This window comes from Sebastes fasciatus, chromosome 13 (genome assembly GCF_043250625.1).
Source record: "Sebastes fasciatus isolate fSebFas1 chromosome 13, fSebFas1.pri, whole genome shotgun sequence".
Classification (NCBI taxonomy): domain Eukaryota; kingdom Metazoa; phylum Chordata; class Actinopteri; order Perciformes; family Sebastidae; genus Sebastes; species Sebastes fasciatus.
In genome coordinates this window covers 9,526,797-9,546,459 of record NC_133807.1, presented here as the reverse complement: position 1 = coordinate 9,546,459, position 19,663 = coordinate 9,526,797, and the positions used below count along the sequence as shown (strand labels likewise).

At 40.1% G+C, this 19,663-nt stretch overlaps 1 protein-coding gene across 5 annotated transcripts in view; it reads left to right on the top strand.

Moving 5' to 3' along the window:
* Positions 1 to 19,663, top strand: part of LOC141780182 (protein shisa-9) — a 167,182-nt gene that overhangs the window by 128,226 nt on the left and 19,293 nt on the right. The gene's annotated exons all lie outside the window — the stretch shown is intronic.

Sequence of the window (19,663 nt, the reverse complement as noted above, 5' to 3'; positions counted from 1 at the left end):
AAATTATGCCGTGGCTGGAGGCATTATGTTTTCGGTTTGTCCGTCCGTCCGTCCGTCCCATTCTTGTGAGTATGATATTTCAGAAACACCTTGAGGGAAGTTCTTCAATTTTGGCACAAACGTCCACTTGGAGTCGAAGATGAACTGATTTGATTTTGGTGTTCAAAGGTCACTGTGACCTCACAAAGCACGTTTTTAGTCATAGCTCAAAAAATTCATATGCTAATTATGACAATTTGACACAAATGTCTAACAGGATAAAATGATGAAGTGATGACATTTTGGACAGACATGGATGTAAACTGCAACCTGACTGGTTGGCAGAGGCTGCGAGTCAGTAATTCAATTTTTTTATTGATGTATTATGTATTATTCAGGCCACCCCAGCTAGGAAAAAATAGGTTATGTATGTTCACGTATATTGAGGAATTGTGATAGGTGAAGGTGAGATGGGAGGAGGGGGAGAATGATATATCAGTGGGAGATAACAGGGTGTTGTTGGTGTACTGTACTTTTAGTAGATTTGTTTGTATGCATTTCACAGGGCGTGACACAGGGAAGTGTAACTGATGACATTTAGACTTTTCTATTTAAGGTGTATTAAAAAATGGCATCCTGGATTTCTTACCATAGTTGTGATACAGCTTTAATAAGGCAGGGTAGTTTACGCAGATAAAAAAAAAAGTGGTAATCATAAAGATAGCTATAAAGGAGTAGTTAGATGTTTTGGGAACCTTTTCATGTTGACGGTCGTGAAACTAAAGTTTTGTTTCACAGCTGCACTTTAGATTAAATGTACCTTGGATAGCTGCTTTTGTGTTAGAGGTATGTGCTGGTGTCATTATTCACCCTCACTTCAATCAGTCCATGTCACCAGCTACCGATAGAAACTGCCACTATGACAAGTACTCAAAGCATTCGATATTAGAGAATTACAGGTCTGTAACATGAACTTCCAAGGGTAAATACTGGAGGAACATGCAGGATAAATGCTGGGTAGGTGGCTCTGTGGTAGGATTTAAAAAGCTATTCACATGATTTAGCACTAACATGAAGAGATGAAAACCGTTTCTTTTTTGTTACCTGTACATTACATGGGTATAACTCTAAGGCGCTGTACAGTATGAGCTTCTCTCTCCACCATAAGTTTGCAGTTAATATTCTTGATCAGTCGCCCGTCGCCAACCAAGTGTTGTAATGGGAGCCGTTGAGTGAAGGACAGAGCCGGCTGGCTGCTGGGGTTTTTATGGTGCTGATTGAAGTCGGTGAACTGAGCGATTCCGTCATCGCCGCCGCCGCTGCTGCCTGGAGAATACGGATGAGATCATTCCCTCACATGCACGTACAGGCAGTACAAAAAAAGAACTCAACCAAGCAGACAATGGGCTCAGGTGCACCTGTATAGAAATGTGTACGTACAAGCCCAGAGAGAAAAGAGTTTGGTCTCTACACATGGAAAGTCACACACACACACACACACACACACACACACACACACACACACACACACACACACACAGGGGAATTAGTATGATAAGGTATATGCGCCTGTGTGGTTAGAGAGAATAGTAAGGCCTATCGCCTCTACAATTACAATACAGGCCTGCCATAATTACGGCCTGTCCAGACCGCCCGCTTGAGCAGCGCATGGCGGTCGCGGGAACCTGTTGTTTTTCATTTCAGCGTCCATGTTAACAGGTCAGAGCAGCGTTGCTCGGCTGCGTGTCGGTAACGTTGCGCCGGGCAGACAGAGTAGCCAGGCAGACACACGGCTGACAACCTCGCTGCTAAACTAACTAACTAACTTACGGTTAACTAACTGATGCGGTGGAGACTTACTGGGACAATACACGCAGCACCGTGGCTGCTAACTCTCCCGGACGGGTTTAACTGGGGATTCTGTTTTGCGCGTACACTGCAGCTGGAGTTAAAGATGAAGTAGGCGAGATTGGAGCAAATATGATTAAAAAAAAGTTATTTTTATAAAACGGTCGCTATATCATGACAGTAGCACATGAAACAGGTAACCTGAAAAAAATCATGTGCCTGTGTCCTCCGGTGCTCCTAACAGCATCTACAAGATTTCACATACCGGAGGAAAACAAGCAGTATGAGCTGATCTGAGGTCTGCTGTCCAGCTGCTGTTTATGAGAGCCGGCTGTCAATCACTTGCGAACTCCAACAAAACGGTCAAACTAGGCCACGTAATCAAATATGAATCAATATTATGTTACTGTAATGCCTATTTCTCGCCTCAAATGTTTTCATAATCATGTTGTAGTGCACGTTTTAGCTGTAAAATTAGAAAGTTTGTGACGCTGCCGCCATTGTGAAATCTGGTGAAGGAACGCCAAGTTCTGGTCACACGACCGGAGAACAGGCAATAGGAACGCTCTCTCAATAAAATGACCTGTGATTGGTCAAAGTCTCCCGTCTCGGCTTTTCGTTGCAGCTGGGCGGCTTGTTAGGCACTAAAAATAGCACCGCTGCATGTGACGCAATAATCGTGTCGGTTAACAGTTAATAATCGGTTAACAAGGGTCGGTTATCGGTTAAAAAAATAAATAAATTCAAAATTAGCATCCCTAATCGTTACTTTTTCCCTCTGATCTTATAGTCTGCTTCCCATAAAATACAACAGATCTTGACTATACAACAGTCCGACTCACATTGCTACTGAATATACATTTCTTAAATCGTATTATGTTTAATTCCCCTACATGTCAATATAAGTGTGTCAATCTTTGCACTGTGTGAGCATGACTGGGTAGATGGCTGATGAAGTGTGTGGTCATGTGTCTGTGTGTATGAACCTACTGGATGGTTGTCCAGTAAATGGGGGAGCACCCAGCTAACAAGTAGAGCAGCGTATAACCCGACGCACAACCACGCATACATACACTGATGTGTATCACTTGTCATCCATCATTATATCAAATTACATCACAAGAGATGGGGCCCACTTCAGAGGCCCAAACTATTACAGTACTACATTACTATTACAATTACTATTGTTGCATTTACAACATCCATACACACATTCACACACTCTTCTCTCTGTATCACTTTCACTCCTGCTCCAATTCCTCACAACCAACTGTTGAAGTCAGCTGTGATTTTCTCTCTCTCTCTCTCTCTCTCTCTCTCTCTCTCTCTCTCTCTCTCTCTCTCACTCACTGGTCCGTATCCTACATTTTTCCAGCAAACTTATTAAGACACTTCATCATAAATCTCTTACTTTGTATTTTTTTCCCACGTTCTCTCTCTTTTCACCCTCCCTCTCTCTTCCTCTATATCTCTTCTCCTCTTCCTTTTATTATATTCCTTTTGGCTGCATCAAAGGTCTATTCAGTAATATTTCACAGAGAAGCTAATATGCATACCTTGTGCCCTTTCTTCCTGTCTGGATGGATGCATACATAAATAATTAAATCCACGCTTGATGCTCTCCTTTCACACAACCTGGCAATGATTGGAAGGTGAGACTGTGTCCATAATGTTGTATTATATGTGCGTGCGTGTGTGTGTGTTCTCTCACTGACCTTGACCATGTGTGTCTGCTTTTTAACACTAGTTTACAAGTGATGGCTGCATGCCGGTTTTACACACACTCACCAGACATCATTCATCCTGATTTAAAATATGCTGTTTCTCCCTGCTGACATTCATCAAGTAGTCATTCCTACTTTTTAAACAATAACCATAAAACTTATTCTTTAAAGAAGGCCTGATTAGCTCAGTATAAGGATAGTAATATAGACACTCACTTTTTTATTGTTCTCACCTGGTGGATATTTCATTTTTAAAAGGGATATATCATGAAAAACTCCCGTTTTCAGTGCTTGTTTACATACATTAGGGTATCTGGAGTGCCTTCCAACTAGGGCTGGGACGATATCTCCCGATTTGATACTATCACGATACTTTGGTGCCGATTCGATATGTATTCCGATTTTTAAGTATTCCGATTCTACAATAATTGATTGATTCGATATTTTGATTTATCGTGATTTTTTAAAACTTTTTTAACATTAGACCATGAGAAAAACTTGAATCCGACCCTTCTAGAGACTTTTACTTTGGAAAATATCTAAATTGATACAGTACGAATGTTTGATTTTCAGCATGTATGTTGTCAGAGATGTCCTGAAGTCAAATATATCAGTCATTGTCAGGAATTATTTATAAAAAAAATTCCTACAACCCAAAAACATAAATAATAAAGACATTTCCTCACAAATTATTGGTATTTTCTTTTTAATTTATAAGGGACATGTAATGTTTTATACTTCTGGTGAATATAATCCAATCAATCTAATTTCCACAGATGTATTTTGTATATACAGTTCCCTTTGTTAACACCTTATTTTGAAAACCGGACGTAGTCACACATATATACTCCCGCTAACTTTGCCAAGTCTAGTTTTAGTTCTCCCATCAGGTCCGTTCTCTTTATACATCCATGGTCAGCTCCATCGGGGCCGTTTGAATGCATTTAACATAAATGTCAGTATATGGGTGCTTTACTGTTGTACCGTAGGTAAATTTGACCACGGAGATGCGAGTGACCGCAATACGGTAACGTTTACGGATGAAACAGCACGGCTGCCGTTTTCCATGTGTACGGCCCGTTAAAGAGACAGGCGCTAAAACAGAGCGTTTCCGAAAGAGGGTGAATACAGGTTTATTCAGACCGACAGTATGAGGAAAATAATGTGTTTTTTGAAAATGAAAGCATGTAAACATGTTCTAGTAGAAACCCAAAATACAAGTATGAACCTGAAAATGAGCATGATATGTCCCCTTTAAGTGCACTGGTCACATCTCGTGTTGCTGATAATGTCGGTTCCCTACCTGTAGTTTTTTTATGGCCCTTGGACAGCTCATAAATCAGTGAAACAGACATGGCCCCCACGGTGACAGAACCATGTGAGAAATTAGATTTAATGGACAATATGTATCAATTAATTTTTTTCCCTCACCTCTTTTATGGGTATAACATTAGCCCCTGGCCACAACTTAAATAGGTTTATGGATGAGGAGGAATAAGCTTTAAATCTCTGGTGCCGGGCCTGACATTGACCGTGTTTTATACTCCTGTACAAAAGATCACAGAACAATAAATAGTAAGGATGTGTCTTTATCCCATCTGGCCCATAAACAACCATGACAGTTACCTAACCAGAAAATGTTTCATCACTAGTATCATTATTTGTACTTCTGGAAAATACATAAGATCACAGGTATTGTACAAGAGAGACATTCATATGTGTTTTAAGGGAAATTGAAGCGTAAAATACAGGTTAGATTAATTCAGTGCTAATATAATAGTGATGCATGTTTCCAGATTCTCTTGGTGAGGCATCAGGATGTAAGGGAACTAAATCAACTAAAACCCAATTATGATTTGTTTGCTTTAGAGTGTGAATGTATATTTTTTAATCACGTAGGAAAAAAAATATACTGGGGTCCAATAAGGGTCATCTCCAAAGAGCACTGAACAGGAAAAACAAGCAGAATAACAACACTTAGATCTAAACAATTAAAACAAAACGTGTTTAAGTTTACATTTTTATGTTCCAGTGTGTGGATGGTAGGGTATTTAAAGGGCAGACTAAAACTCCCTCAGAGAAGTTGGTATAATATATTATAATATAATATTTTGTTAACGTGATAATAGCGCGTTCGCACAAATTTGTTTTAACGCCACTAATTTCTTTTAACGCGTTATCGCAACTTGCAATTCTTAGGTTGTACCGTGCACAGTTTTAAAGTTTTTAGACTTTGTTTTTACTAGAAAACCTAAGGAATCCATTGGTATTGGTAATCCATGTCATACTAGCTTGGGAAGGAGGCTAAATAATGCTCCAAACTTAGGCTACATTTTGGCAGGGAAAAACTGGCATGAACATTTTCAAAGGGGTCCCTTGACCTCTGACCTCAAGACATGTGAATGAAAATGGGTTCTATGGGTACCCACGAGTCTCCCCTTTACAGACACGCCTACTTTATGATAATCACATGCAGTTTGGGGCAAGTCATGCCTGTTGGGCTGCAGTTTGCCATGTTATGATTTGAGCATATTTTTAATGCTAAATGCAGTACCTGTGAGGGTTTCTGGACTACATTTGTCATTGCTTTGTGTTGTTAATTGATTTCTAATAATAAATATATACATACATTTGCGTAAAACAAGCATATTGGTCCACTCCCATGTTGATAAGAGTATTAAATACTTGACAAATCTCCCTTTAAGGTACATTTTTACCAGATAAAAAATCTGTGATTTATCGTGATTAATCATGATTAACTTTGGACAATCATGTGATTAATCGCGATTAACTATTTTAATAGATTTTAATTGACGGCCCTAGAAATAATAATTTGAAAAAAAGTTTTAATAAAGCTTTTGTACTTAAAACCGGGGCTATGCAATGCCATGTTTTTGTTTGTGCGAGTTAACACTTGCTCATGCTGTGTGGCAGTAAAGCGGCAATCATGTAACGATAGCCACTTTCTGAAAAGGTAAATCCACGCTGAAACAAGGTCATGTGTGACTTGAAATGGTGTGACCCTCTCAAAGCAAGCCTCGTGAGTTGAGTCTCAGAGATTTGTAAGGGTAAAGTGAAGCCCCAGGGGCTGCTTGGCCTCTGTGATGAAAGGGCATGTTCAACACTCAGATTAGCTCAATAATTCACTAGTTCTCCAACTACAGGAGGAAAGAGAGCGTACCTGTATGCACCCACTGCAGTGACACACACACATATGTACCTACACAAACACAGATTGGTTATTATTAATTCATTAGTTGTGCAGCTAGAGCGAATAGGAAGCCTGCAATACTGGATATCTCTTCAAAGAGATTTAGAAAACGAATATCTGTAACTACCTTTTAGAAAATTAAATGGTAGAAAGAGAGAAGGCTGTGAGGGAAGAAGAGTTTCTAAAAATCCAACTTGTTTGGGGATTGCTAAGGGATTTAAGATTTAAGATTCAAGGTTCATCACTTCTACTGAAAGTTGTACACAATTTAACCTCTTAAGGGTCCTTCATACTTTAAAATCAATTAGTTGATGACGATGGTTATCTCAATTTAATGTCCAAAACTTTACTGAAGGCCTTTACACACCGGGGATGTTGTTTCATACTAGTCCTAGCTAGCTATAATCAGATTGGATGGTGTGAAGTTTTGTTTCCTTCAAGGTCAGAAAGAAAGATTACAAGTAGTAACGATTGTGAATTAGGGATGTGAGGCTGAGGAAATTTTCCCATCGGTCAATAAACTTGTGACACTGCTGCACCGCACACTCCGGCTGTGACCGCTCCATCTTTAGCGTTATGGTTCCCTTATAGCGTTGGATTTAAATCTGAAATACTGCCAAATAGGCGTGTTTTCGCTTTTTGCTTCTTTCAACTCTCTCTCCTCCTGTGTGTGTGAAATATGACCCCTACTACTCTGAGCTGAGCCTCCGTATGGAGCAGATGCATTCACTGTCAGTTTATAGCGTCCGTCGTCCGACTATCTATTGATAACATGCTGCTGATACGCCAAAATGAACTAAATAGGTTTTATTTCTGTAAAAAAAAAAAAGCAAAACGACGGTCTGGGTTGTGGGTACGTAATGTAATCAGTGTGTGCCCGACCACCGTGTAACACCGACTACCGCGACAAGCCTATTGTGAATTTGTATGTCAAAGTTCGCCAAATGACCTCCGTGAGCGAATCCACTGATTGCAGCGTTTCAAATGGACTGAAATGAACAGATTTTGCTGTCATATATAAATAACAAGGTTAAACAAGGTCATACCAAGTGTTCATGAGTGTCACAAATGTAATTTTAAGGCACAAAAGAGACAATGTTGCTTATTATTTTCATATCATGTCATCAATTATCCGAGAGATACGAATGACCCTCACTTGACCTCTGTCGTGCACCGAACCCCGATCTGCAGTGTGAAGCGACTGATGTGAAATGTTTTCATGAAAGATTAATTCAGGCAAATTAGCTTAATGTATGAGACCCGAATCGAGTCCTGTTGCATAACGAGGATTTCTTCACCTCTCCAAATTTCTGCAGCTTTTAGAGGGAGCTGGAGATGATTATGCAACACGCGCACACGCACACACACACATTCACACACAAATTGCACGTGTACCAGTGCACACTCACACAGTAAATTCGATGCACACACAAGGTTGGTAACAAACACAGACGTACGAAAAGAGAAACAATAACACACAGAGAACATCAGTAAGTGTCTCTGGGTTAGCGAGTGAGTTTTTAGATGACTGTGCAGTACAATTACCTCCTTTGAATAATTGAATCCTCAGAAGTTAAGAAGCGGTGGCCAGGGGTTTGCTTTGTTGTTCCTTGAAGAACAATTAGAGAGAGAGAGAAGGGGGGAGGGAGGGAGGAAGAATGAGTCATGGTGACTTTGAGAGGGTGGGGGGGGGGGGGGGGGGGACTTAAGACGCCTGTCAGAGTTAAAGAAGCTCTTTGTAGATAATGAAAAAGAAATAATGGAATAAAGAGATCCACTCACACTGTTTGCTCTACTGTTACATAACATGCACATGCAAGCACAAAAGAATGCACACACCCTCATGCACGCAAATGCCGACAAGCACTAATTATCACACACACAAACACACATTATCGTACACACTTAGAGTGTGTAAGTGTGTGTGTGTGTGTGTAAAGAAATGTAATATTCTCCTGTATTTACCCGTTGCTGCACATTTCTTTTAACAAGACCTATTATGCTCATTTTCAGGTGCATACTTGTCTTTTGATGTTTACATTCTTTAATGTTAAAAAACCCCACTATTTTTCTCATACCAGCTGTGCTGCAACACCTCTTTTCACCCTCTGTCTTAAACGCTCTGTTTGAGCTCTCGCCCCACCACAAGTCCAGTCTGCTCTGATTGGTCAGCTGGCCCACTTTCTGTCAACCCTTTCGGACTCTGCTCTAACTAGCTTTGTTTGAGGGTGTGCCAAACTAGCGGCTAGACAGGTATCATACAAATGTGTTACTCAGTGTTCATTTTGTTAACAAAAACTATGACGAAATGTGTTTGTTTTCTATGACTAAGACGAGACGACGAGATGGCCCCGATATCATTTAACACTAATGGTGACGATATCAAACATGCAATATCGTCGATGAAAAAAGACGAGACTAAAATGTAGTTTAAAAACATAAAAAACATTGCCAAAATCTCTCTTTATTTTTGTCACCTTCTACCTTCTCTTCCCCTCTCTCTGTCACACACACAACGCGCTGCGGCGGTGGTGCTCAGTCCGTCACTGCCCTTCTTGTGTCACACCTCGATTATGACAATTGTGCTACTGTAATGAATAAAGTTGTCGTTTTGCGGGTTGGGTCGGGTTCTCGTGGTTAATAACGCATATTTTTACATGTTGAGCAAGTGTATTGGCTTTCACCAGTCCGGTGGGTGCGACTGCATCGCGCATCACTAATGGACGCAGTTAGGAGGACTTAAACTAACTGCAAAGCTGAATTCTTAATCATTCAACCTGTGTTTTTCATCAGATAATAAGATAAAAAATTATGTTAAATAAGTTTGACTAAAATGACACAAATGTTCAATATTCTGTAATCTGATGATTAAACAGGACTATGATTAAAAAAAATAATAATAATTTAAAATGGTGAAATTAAGAGAGAAAATATTACTCTAAACTTACTCTAGACTAAAATGTTTGGGATGTCGTCGACTAAAACTAGATTAAAACTATGAAGGATAAAAATGACGAAAAATGTGACTAAAACTAATAAGCATATTCATTTAAAGACTAAAACTAAATCTAAAATAGCTGGCAAAATGAACACTGGTGTTACTTGGTGATATCACCACGTTGCGGAAGAAAAGGCGGGGCTTCAAGCAAGGTGTCTCAGGCAGTTCAGGAGCAGTGTTTCTGTGAGGGAGAGGAACTCCCTTTGGAGTGGACTTTGGGCTTTGTAACTTTTCAGACCCTTTACATGCACAACAAAAACTCTAACACACTGAAGGAAAGGGAAAAAGCACAAAAGCATAATCGGTCCCTTTAAAGTTATTAACCAGCCATACTGGATATAAGAAATTTAGATGAACACGGATCTCGTGTGCTCTAACTGGACAGTTTATTTGACAAACAGGAAAGAGGTGAGGGACCAAAGGAAAGAAGGACAAAAGAGGACAAAGGCAAGAAAAGGGAGAGAGAGAGAGAGAGAGAGGAGAGGAATAATGCAGACAAAAAACAATCAATGAAGAGGCTAGATTACTATGAAACAACAGCCTCTTCAGATGTTTTGTGTCGCTCTTTACTGTCAAAACTGTCCAGTCAAACCAGAGGAATGATGAATTGGATGTGGTATGGTGTTGAGGCTAATGGCGCTGTCCATGGTGCTGAAAAGAACCAGTTGAGATCTCAGTGGGACGCTTGATGGCTCTGTCCGTGGTGCTGAAAACGGCTGAGCTACATTCAGGGAAAGATGAAAACCAAGAAGGACAATCTCATCTCTTTTTTTTCTCTCTCTATTATCTGTCTCCCATCTGTTCATCTCTCACTCCCTCTTCCCCGTCATTCCCCTTCATCAGTTTTTACTCCTCCTCATCTGTCATTCCCATTTTTGTGACATGTCATTAACAATGTTTACATGGACTACAGTAATCTACCAAGTTTACATGACTAAATCCTTCCTTGGAAAGTAATATATTTAATTAAAGCCGCACTAATCAATATTTTTACACTAACAATGGATCAAATGACAGATATTTATATACAACTCTCTGCGTTATATAACTCTGCAGTTTCCCTCAGCTCAGCAGAGAGTTTGAGCATCTTCCTTTTTGGTTCAGTCTCTTATTATCCTTGTTTCCAGCCACAGCAGGCAGCTGTTTTCAGTATAAAAGACTCTGATAAACCCACTGTACACTACCTGCCCAGCACCAAACAGCAGACAGACAAAGTCAACGACTAGCTGGTGAACATAGTGGAGCATTTGGCAGCTGATTTCCCTCAGGGGATGGTGGTGACCGAAACAGAGTTAGAAGAGTGAATATTGGAAATACATTCATCAAGTGAAAAACAGAAATATGACTCCAAATAAAGGCTAACGTTGCTACATGTCTGCTGGATGAATACAGTAGGGAACTGTTTGCCAACATGTTATCATCTCAACCTTTATGTGCCCATTATATATTTATCAGTGTGATATTTATAGCTGCTACAGCTTTGCTTCGCTGCTACAAAGTGGCCAAAAGAAAATCAATGATAGCAGGTTTAAGCATTTTTTGTAGATTGATAATGGAAGTATTTCACTGATAATGCCATTCAGTAGGAATCATGTTTTTAGTTTTAGTTTTTTTATAAAACAGTAGTGGCTTTACTCAAGGAAAGACTAAGAAAACAAGTTGACATACAGAACTTGACATGATGAGAAAATGATGGAATAATAGTCTAATAATAACATCTTGCAGTTACTGTGAGAAAAGTTTGTGTAATTCCCTAGTGTTTAAAGGGGAAATCTGTTAAATATGGCACACGTGTTTATGTGTATGATTGTGTGTGTAACGGTGAAAAAAATAATGAATTAATTAATTAAAAATAATGATATAAGATCCTCACATAGTCACAACCAGTCAGAGTTTACTCCTAGAAGTAAACCTTTAACTTTTTGGATCATGTTACAAATCTAGTGTGACTATGATCATATAAATCCTGTGACCTTGTTTGTGTTGAGGTCCTCATTACATCTTGTTCAAGAAATATTCTTATTCGATTCATATTTATACGAATCTTGCATTTATATTTAACACACTCAATAAATCATATTTCTCAGCATTTAGTATTTACTTATTTGTGGTTGTCTGTTATATATTGTATGTCTTTAATGCACATAACGTGTACGTATTTCTTATATTCTTATTTCTTATTTTTATTATTTACTTATATTTCTCTAAATATATTGTGGTATATGTTGTAGCATTATGTTCATAATTTACAAGGTTACTTATTTCTTTATTTTTATTTTCTTACATGTCTTTATGTTTATCTAAGAGAAACTGCAATGCCCCAATTAGCTCCACCCTCTTTTGTCACTTCTGGTTGCAAAGAACCAAGATGGCGACGGCCATAATACTGAAATCGAGGCTTCAAAACCGTAACTACCAGGTGACATCACAGTGACTATGTCCACTTATACAGTCTATGATTGCTACTATAGAAATATTGATTATTGCAGCTTTAATGTTTGGGTGGAGGGTGGAGCTAGTTTTTCCGATTCTGATTATTTACATGAGAATTTATATATATTTTATATATATTTACGTAGTATTGTCTTAATTGAGGTTAAATTGTATTACTGCAAATGAAAGTGTTTCAATTTATGGTTTCTGAGTTTAAACAAATTACAATTGGCAGCATGTTGACAGTTATTAGATGGCTTCATTATCTCTCAATACACCTTCAGTATATTGCCTTCAGTCCTTTCTACCTTTATGCCCTTCGTTCACTTTGCTAGCTCTTTTATTAGTCTGTATCTCCTCCACTTCTCTTCGCCTTCCCCAACTATCTCTCCAACAGGAGAGTTTTAAAGTAAAAGGCGCTGTCCATCCCCATGTTTATCACCAGCTGTGTGTGTGTGTGTGTGTGTGTGTGTGTGTGTGTGTGTGTGTGTGTGCGCGTGTGCGCGTGTGTGTGTGCGCGTGTCTCTGTGTGTGTAGATGTATAGCGGTCCTCTGCATTACGTAAAGTGCTGAGCAGACAGACGGTCAAAGTTCAATGCATCCAATGTGTGGGCTGAAGGCAGAAAATAATGGTGTTATCCCGGGATAAGCCCTCGTTTACCCTGCAAATAGAGTGTGTGAGAGGGGAGAAGGGAAGGGGGTGGGGAGGATGACAGAGAGACTTGCTCATTGAAATCAGTGTACTGAAATGACTCCATTTAACACACACAAACAAGAACGAGACTAAAGAAAGAAAGTAGGAGAGGAGCAGGGAATGAGTGGGCAAGCAACGGGTGCCACAACTCTTTCTAGTCATTTCATCACTCGCTTTATGTGCCAGTTGTCATTGCAAAGTTAGACATTCAAGCAGTTTTTGCCGCTAAAGACAGCCAACAAGGCACATTTTATTACATCACTGCATGTTAAATGTAGTAATCCAGATGAGTAAGAACTCTTACAGAGAAATACAGTGCAGACACAGCCACAGATTCAAAAAACCTTTCACGCTCATCTGCACATCCATCCACTATAATAAAAAGTTATGGTAGAGGATTTCAAAAATTAAAGGTGGATGAGTGCTCCCCACACACTGCTTTCAATTGCACGACAACAGATGGCCTGCCTCACAATCCGAGAGAGAATAAAAGAGTAGAAGAGTTACAGGAAGAAGTAGGTGAGTGAGAGAAGAAGGAGGATGGAGGGAGGGGAAGGGGAAAAAGACATGAGCAGGAAGAGGCATATGACAGGAAATGTAACAGAGAGAAACTAGGTGATACAGAGAGCTCAAGATAAAAAGACACATGGAGAGAGAATAGGAGGAAGGAAGCTAAGCAGCATCTGCTCAATCTCTGTAGATGTGTTGATTACGTGATTTAGAGGGACCACAGCACGATATACTTCACCACACCTCAAACAAATGTTTGCGTGTAATTTTTGTGAGCACACTGAGAGTCATATTAATGAAGGAAGCCCATATGGTACACACATGCCACCCAGTGAAAGCCTTAACATGCAACGAGTATGCAGTTACCTAACATGTTCCTGGTTAAGGTTGCATTTTACTTTACATATTGTAGCAGCAGCAGCAGCAACATCTAACGATACAATTATATTCAGAGACTGAAATATTATAGAATTATTAGATATAAAATGCCAAGGACATAGTACGCTCTGTTACTATTGATGTCAGTGCCTTTATCAGCTTTTTTGTGACATAGTCACACACTGACTCCAGGTGCTGTAAGGCTGGCTGAGCAATGGAAATAGTTACGAGGGCTGTGTATTGGCAAGAATCTGGTGATATGATACGTATCATGATACCAGGCTAACAATTCAATATATTGTGATTTATTGCGATACTGTAACAAAGGTGATATATTGCGATTTTTTGTAAATCTAATTTTAGGGAAACTGTCATACATATGATAAAATCTGAGTAGAAAAAAGTCACTATATGAAATGGCTACTATGGGGACTAACATTACACATGAATACAATTAGACTCATTGGATCCACAAGCGTCTGAGCTTTACAGTGATACCCAATTATTCAATTCAAGACTGTTTAGGGACCCCAGTATGCAGAAATATTCAAATAAACCATTTTAGAATAGATGAAGATTACACAAGTTTGTACTGCATGCAAAAAACTGCATGGTTTTTGCCCCAAAACTGCATGTGATTATCATAAAGTGGGCATGTCTGAAAAGGGGAGACTCGTGGGTACCCAAAAACCCATTAACATTCGCATTTCTTGAGGTCAGAGGTCAACGGATCCCTGTGAAAATGGCAATGCCAGTTTTTCCTCGGCAAAATTTCGATAACTTTGGAGAGTTATTTAACCTCCTTTGCGACACGCAAGTATGACACCAATGGATTCCTTAAATTTTTTCTAATTTCATATGATAACAGTACGTTCACTCTAGCTTTAAAACTGAGCCTGCTACAACTTCTGAAATACAGAATAGCGGCCGGGTCCGCTGGCGGAGCCATCAGATTTTTAAGAGGTTAATTAAAAATCGATGCAGCGTTAAAGAGAATCGATACAGCAACACAAAGCATAATATCGCGATACTCATGTTTATTGATATTTTCTTACGCCCCATAACAGTTACCACTTCAAAATTCATGCTGCCCATAGTCCAAAATAACAAACATAATGTCCCAAAATTGTTTGAGGTGTGCGATCATTCATTCATACTGCTCTGCAAAGTTGTTTAGGAATCACATTTCTTGTACATGTTAAGCTACGAGTGCAAATCATATTATTTAAAGGAACAGTTTGGTATTTTAGCCGAGCGTTAGATGAGAAGATCAACACCACTCTCGTGACTGCAGTGTTGTACTGGCCATCTGGCACACCGGGACAAATCCCGGCGGGCCGCCAAACATCCGACCCTGTCCGTCTCCGGCCCTCTCTCTGTGCCTGTCATTCGGGGTGAGCATGAGATGAGGACGTGTTCAGGACTGGATCCACTGGCTGAAGGGGGGCTTTAAAATGAAATAACTAAATCCTTCAGATTTGCTACAAATTCTAGTTTTCAAAGTTGTGAGATAATGCTGGTTGCATGCAGGGAGTGAAGACAAATGTATGATTTTGTAGCTTCCGCTCTAATAATTTAACGTGCACATTGGCCAATCACCTAAACAGCTGGTGCTTAACTTTAATTCTTTGTTACATTCTCATATAGAAAATGTCTTATCCCTGGTACAATCAAAACAACAACATGTGTCATAAAGTAAAGTTCTCCTCCGTGGCCTCCTCCGACCTGTCCTGCCCTCTCAGTCCTTGTTTCTGCTTCCCTCATACACTTACATGAAATGATGTGACATATACGCCACTTGGCTGTTCATCCAGTGTGCCCTACAGTTCTATAAGTGCACTCATCTTAGGCCGCGTGGCGAGCAGGACTCCAACTCCCTCCCTGCTAGTTTTTATGCATTAAACAACACAGGAGTCTCTTCTCTTTCTCCCTCCTTTCTACCCACGCCACTCCCTCCTCCTTGCATCTATTTTCCTCTCTTCTTCTCTCCATCCATCTCTCTCTCTCTCTCTCTCTCTCTCTCTCTCTCTCTCTCTGTGTGTGTGACAGTAGTCATGTCAGAGTAAGGTTGGCTGAAGCCCTTGCAGCAGTCTGCCTCTTTGATGTTGAGCCCTGCTGAATTAGGCCATCACCCAGCGGTGCTCTGCTGCCTGCCTGCACACACTAGTCACACACACACACACGCTTGCAAGCACACACATACAAACAACAACAAATGCATGCTTCGTAGGAAAGCATGCATATGCAAAACAGACATACATAAGTACAGAAGTGGTCAGCGCACACGCACAAGGTCTCCCAATACCTTTAATACTGTGCACTGAAACCAAACATTTCCTGTTCTCACCCTCCCATTTTCACATCGCGAGTTACATTTCATATACTCTTAGTCCTCATTTCCTGCTCCTCTTCTCTTTAATAAACATAAATTTGAATTCCTATGAGTGCTTCTCCTCTGAGGCCTCCATACTATAGTACATCAAAGAATGCACACACACCCATGAAGACACACACACGCGCGGGGAAAATGTAGGACATTCAGAGAGAATTTATTCAAGAATACAGAATACAGGGAAGAATTTATTCCCTTTCAATCTGCTCTCTCTCTCTCTCTCTCTCTCTCTCTCTCTCTCTCTCTCTCTCTCTCTCTCTCTCTCTCTCTCTCGCTCTCTCTCTCTCTCTCTCTCTCGCTCTTACAATTTGGTCGTATGAATAGCAGCAAAGTGACTAAGGCAGGAAGCTTCCTGAATTACACATAAAAACAGGCTGATGACCTGAGATCTCATAAAATGATGTCTTAAAATGGAAATATATATAAAAATATATACTCTGTTCACAAAGAGAAATTCGATTCAGTTGCAAAAAGATGAGACTTTGGTATCCCGACTTCCAACATCATATGTAGAAAAAATATTTGACAGCACTACTGAGGCCATCATGTTCATTGACAATCTTACATTCAACTAAAACCTTCCCCAAACATTTAAGCTGCAATAATCGATATTTCTATAGTAACAATCATAGACTCTATAAGTGGACGTATTACATACAGAAACGACACGTACAAAAGTACTGAAAACACGTCACAAATGTTACTAAAAGACATGTCACAAACATCACTTCAAAATAACTCAACACTTTGGGACAGGACCAGTGGTCTCCTGGTTGAAAGGCCTGTTTGTTGGACCCATCCTCCTCACTTTTTATTCTACGTAACTAGCCCTAAGCGTAGCATATTTACGCAGATGTGTTTACATTGCAGTCAATACAGACCACATGGCGTACAAATGACGCACCAAAAGCAAGAACAGCGTTCTTATTGCACGCAAAATGATAAATTACCGTGTCGTTCGTACGCCATTTAGTGCGACCAGGCTGAAACAGCAGATAGACAAAGCTCGCAACTAGCTGGTGAACATAGTGGAGCATTTAGAAGTTTAAGAACCAGATATTTGCCTGAGGAGCTGGTGGAGACCAAAAACGGAGCTAAAAGGAGAGTGAAAATTGGATTTACAAGTTGTTTAACTGACTCACTCTGGATAAAAATAGAGGAATCAGGAAAGTGTTTGAGAGATTCAGCACTTTCCATCTTTACAAAACTAATAAATGATCCGCACCATCTCTTCCACATCCCATTATCCTTATCCCATCCCACGCCTTAACAGCATGACTGTTATTTAGCACGGTGATGTCAAAGCAAGCTGTACATGGTTTATAATGAGACCTCTCTCTCTCTCTCTCTCTCTCTCTCTCTCTCTCTCTCTGTCTGTGTCTCTCTCTCTCTCTCTTTCGCTGTCTCTCTCTCTCTCTCTCTGTCTGTCTCTCTCTCTCTCTTTCGCTGTCTCTCTCTTTCTCTCTCTCTCTCTCTCTGTGTCTGTCTCTCTGTCTCTGTCTCTCTGTGTCTCTCTCTCTCTCTCCCTGTGTCTCTGTCTCTCTCTCTCTCTCTCTCTCTCTCTCTCTCTCTCTCTCTCTCTCTCTCTCTCTCTGGTGGCCAGGAACAACCCTGTGGTCAAACTGGAGACCGGCCAGGGATCTTTCCATCAATTAGTAGATTTTTTTTTTCCCCTGTCTATCTCTGCCTTCAACTCTCTCTACTATCTATCTTTCTGTTCTTCACTCCATCTCTCTCTCTCTCTCTCTCTCTCTCTCTCTCTCTCTCTCTCTCTCTCTCTCTCTCTGTCCGTCTCATTATTTTCCCTGTTGTTGGCTCGCTAGAGGAACGCTTGAGAACATGGCATCTGAATGTAGGACACTTAAAGAGCGAAAGCTCTTATTTTAAATGTTGTTATTAAGTAATCACTCAAAAGATCCCAGAAACCTACTTTATTCATTTTGATATTGTTTTTGTTTGTGTTTATTTACTTGAGGGTCACGCCCCTTTATTAAATGTCTATTTTTTGCAGTGTTGGTAGATGAATGAGTGAGGAGAGCAGCTGGTACCAGCGGTTCACATAAGACAATAGCAACCCACATTTTACACACACACACATAAAATTACAACACACAGTTGTGCCTCCCTGCACTCCACGCCGCACACAGCGTGTCATCACTGCATATCAATTACACGGGGAAGTGAAGATCTATTTCTAATTCAATCAGTCAGCGCTGGTGTCACATCCCTCGCTCTCTGGCTTTCTCCCTGCCTCGCCCGCTCTCGCTCTCCTCTTTCCCCGTCGCTCCATCCTCACTGATGCGTCTCAGTCATCATGAGGCTGGTGGACACGGGTGTCAGGTTTGTGTGTTTGTGTTTGTGTGTGTGTGTGTGTGTGTGTGTGTGTGTGTGTGTGTGTGTGTGTGTGTGTGTGTGTGTGTGTGTGTGTGTGTGTGTGTGTGTGTGTGTGTGTGTGTGTGTGTGTGTGTGTGTGTGTGTGTACTTCTAACCCAGTGGGAGACAATTTATGTTTTAGAGACATTTTCAGAATTGGAATTTGGCATCAGCTTTATTGGCTAAGCATGTGTGTACACAACAACTTTCAGGAAGATAGATAGAAAAGACATACAGCTAAAAACAAGGACAACAAAGTGGAACAAAGATATACACATGCAGTATGGTGGTTATGTACAGTACATTCTAAAGGTGGGGGAAAAAATTGATACATGCATAGTATTGCAATGTTTTCCGTGGCAATATTGTATCGATGCACAGACGTGAAGCATCGATCTTTTATTTTATAAACTATTATCCTCTTAAGAATACGACGGCCTGCCGGTGGGCACCACTATTCTGTCTTTTAGAGGTTGTAGCAGGCTCAGTCTTAAAGCTAGAGTGAAGCTAGTTGTATCACATGGAAGTAGACAACCTAAGGGGTCCCTTGACCTCTGACCTCAAGATACAGTATGTCAATGAAAACTCTGAGAGGAACAGAGTGAAAGCTCTATCTTTTTAGATAAAACACACACTCTTACCACTGGCTCTGCTATATTCCCACAAAGCTAGTTCATTTTTCAGGTTAGGTTACAACATGTTCACAACTGTTTTTCACACAAAAAACGATTAAGACACGTTTTTACGTGTAAAAACTTATATACAGTCCCTTTAATAAACACATACATAAACATTACATTTGAGTTAAATCAATAATATCAACAAATATAGCACCTAAAGATGAATCCGTTTAAGTTGTGATGTGAAGTGACTACCTCACACACCTTTTTTTTGCCATAATGTAATACTGCAAAGTTTTGACATAATCAAACTGTGACTCATAATGTCATAATTTCTCATAAAGAAACCAAACTGCTTTCTGTTTGTCAGAAAGTAAGGAGACATATACTGTATGTGTCTACGTTCTAAGTTCGTGAATGTTATTTTTGCTCGTCAGATATCCGTGTGTGTATTCTAGCGGTAGGCCTATATTAAGTCTCCTTCCTTCCTGCGCAACCTGCTC